Here is a 2,836-nt window from a genome sequence, read left to right as displayed (position 1 = left end):
TTCCCAGTGGGGAACTGGGAGGGTGTGAATGACTATGTTATGGCTCGACAGAAGAGCCGAAGAGCGATCTGTAATGAGGAGTTCGCTAAGTGGGGGGAGATGGAGCCTGGGGATCTCGCCGTGCTCGCCTCCTCTCAATGTATGGTGGTAAGTGGTCCTTCCCCTCTTCTCGTTTTTTGCTTCCTTTTGCTGTCTTCTGACCTTAGTCTCTTGTCGGCAGGTGAACACCGCCATCCACGCCATGGCCCTCTAGACGCACATCCACTCCGGCGACGCTCGCAACCAGAGGGTCATCGTTCAGAAGCTCCGGGGTGAGCTCCTTCACACTCACAAGGGGAGCGAGTCCCAAGAGCTGCTCGTCCGAGACCAGGAGGCACAGATTGCCAGGCTTTCTGAAGAGAGCGCGCGCTACAGGGAGGAGTTGTCGAGGGTGGCAGTGGAGAGGGAGCTCCTTCGCCTCCACTCTTCTGGATCGAACTTAGAACTTTGACAACATGGTGGAGGCCGAGCGAGAGAAGACAGTCTGGAAATTCAAGGACTCCCAGGAATATCACGACCTCCAAGTGGAGTATGGCTCGAGCTCGTACCTCTTTGGATTCAAGCTCTGTCGGTGGTTGGTCTGAAAGAAATTTTCTGGGCTCAACCTCGACGGCATCACCATGAAGGGCCTGTCTCCCGAGACGACAGACCAAGCAGAGGAGGAAGAGCTTGACTCCCCGGAAGATGAGGACGAGGTGGAAGAGCTGGACCCCTAAGGCTTCGGCGGCATTGATTATCTGCTCTAATTTCTGGTGGCTCTCGGGTCCCATAACCCGGTCTTGAAAAGATCTTTGCCGGGCGGTTGTGCCCTTTGTCTCCTGTTAGACTTTCTCGAGCTATTTAGCTCATTTTTTTTTGAAACAGTAATGAAATTTCTTTTTTCCTTCTAAGTATGGTGTGCTCTTTTTATTTTTGCTAAAGCGATCTCATCACTTCGAGCTTTCAGAGCTACATACTCGAAATAGGACCTTTTGCCAGTTACGTTTAAGGCATCCCTATAGTATACTGCGAAGTGGTTACCATGTATGCCCAAACTATATGTTTGTTGCTTATACCTTAGTTCAACCAATGTACTGAGACGAGCTATGCCTCGTGGGTTTAAACCCGAGCTGCTTACGCCTTTGATATTTCATACTTAGCCGCTTCAGGCTAGGTCTTTCCTGATGCCGAGGTCTTTGTTAGCTTGGTGTTTTAGCCCTTAGGCTGAGGGGGTGACTTATAGTCTGCCCTTGAAGTTTGCCCATGCCATGGAGGCGATTGGGTCTTGTTGCGCCGAGGTCGTGTTAGCTCGGCATTTTGGCCCTTAGGCTCTGGGAGTGACTCGTGGTCTACTCAGTAGTTATAGGTAATATTGCCTTAAGTTGACAATATTCCATGCCCGAGGTACTTGTTTCCCTTCAAGGGTTTCGAGCTCATATGTTCCTTCCCTGAGAACTCGTTTCACTCGGTAAGGTCATTCCCAATTCGGTCCGAGCTTACCAACGCCGGGCTCAGGTACCATAACTTTTCGAAGGACCAGATCGCCAACGTGGAGGTTCTGCTTCTTGTCTCTTTGCCTTCTGGTAGATCCACAATCTCCCACATCTGATTCTTAACCAAAGCTTTCATTTCCTCTTGCATAGTTGCTTTTCACTCATGTTTGGAGAGAGCCTAACTAACACCCTTGGGTATAGACCCGGAGTCAAGGGAGGAAAAGAAGGCTTGGTAGGAAGGAGATAATCCACTATAGGAAATAAAGTGTGAGATGCAATGAGTAGTACACTTTCTCTTCCCTTTTTTTTGTGTAGTAGGAAGATCAAGGTCATTTCCAATGGGGTTAGGAGCAAGGGTAGTAGTATCAATAGGAACTAAACCATCAGAAGAAGCAAGGGGCATACCTAGGTCAATGTTAGCTGAACCTAGAACCCCCGATGAGCCAATAGTGAGTGATGTGGGTTCCTTTGCTGTGGAATCAACCTCCCTATGTAGTCATAGGTGTTGTCGTGTAAAACATTGAGAAACAGGATGCAAGGGAGGTGGTAAGGTGGGTTTGACACTTGGGTGGAAAAATGGGACTGGATTTGGAAGTGGTATAGATTGCTCACTTTCTTCCCCAAAACACTCCCCCTGAGAAGAACCCTCTACAAAAAAGATGTGGACTCTAAAAAAGTGACATCCATAGTAACATACCAACTCTCGGAGACTGGGTCATAGCAACAATATCCCTTCTGATTTCTGGTATACTCAAGGAAGACACACTTTTTTGCCTTAGGGTCTACCTTTGAGTGATGATGACCAAGATCATGGACAAAGCATACACATCCAAACACCCTTACAGGAATATGGAATATCTCCCCCTCAAGAAAAAGAAGACTAAATGGAGTGCTATATCCAAGAATACGAGAAGGTGCCTGATTAATCAAGAAAATTGCTATAAGAACTGCATCACCCCCAAAACGAAATGGAACAGTAGAGCTCAAGAAATCTTTAAACATGCTTTGATACCATGTAAAAAAGTTTTGATAACCTGTTTTGATATAAACTCTATAAAAGAAAGAAGAGAAAGAAGAGAGGAAAATGTTTATGCTAGAAAGAAAGAGAAGAGAGATAGAAGAAAATTGGGAGAAACCAAAAATCAAATCTGGCCGCCCCTTTCATTAGATTATCTACTCATAAAATATAGTGTACAAGTACAAGTATGCCCTTAGTAAGTCGGCTACTTGTAAGAAGCTGAAATGCCATACTTAACTTAAACTTAAACTAATGGGCGTAAGGCCGAAAAACTACCTAAGTTATGTAAACATTCTTTGGTTTCCTT

This window comes from Nelumbo nucifera, chromosome 4 (assembly GCF_055504915.1).
Source record: "Nelumbo nucifera cultivar China Antique chromosome 4, China Antique-T2T, whole genome shotgun sequence".
Classification (NCBI taxonomy): Eukaryota; Viridiplantae; Streptophyta; class Magnoliopsida; order Proteales; family Nelumbonaceae; genus Nelumbo; species Nelumbo nucifera.
This window is presented reverse-complemented; position numbering follows the sequence as displayed.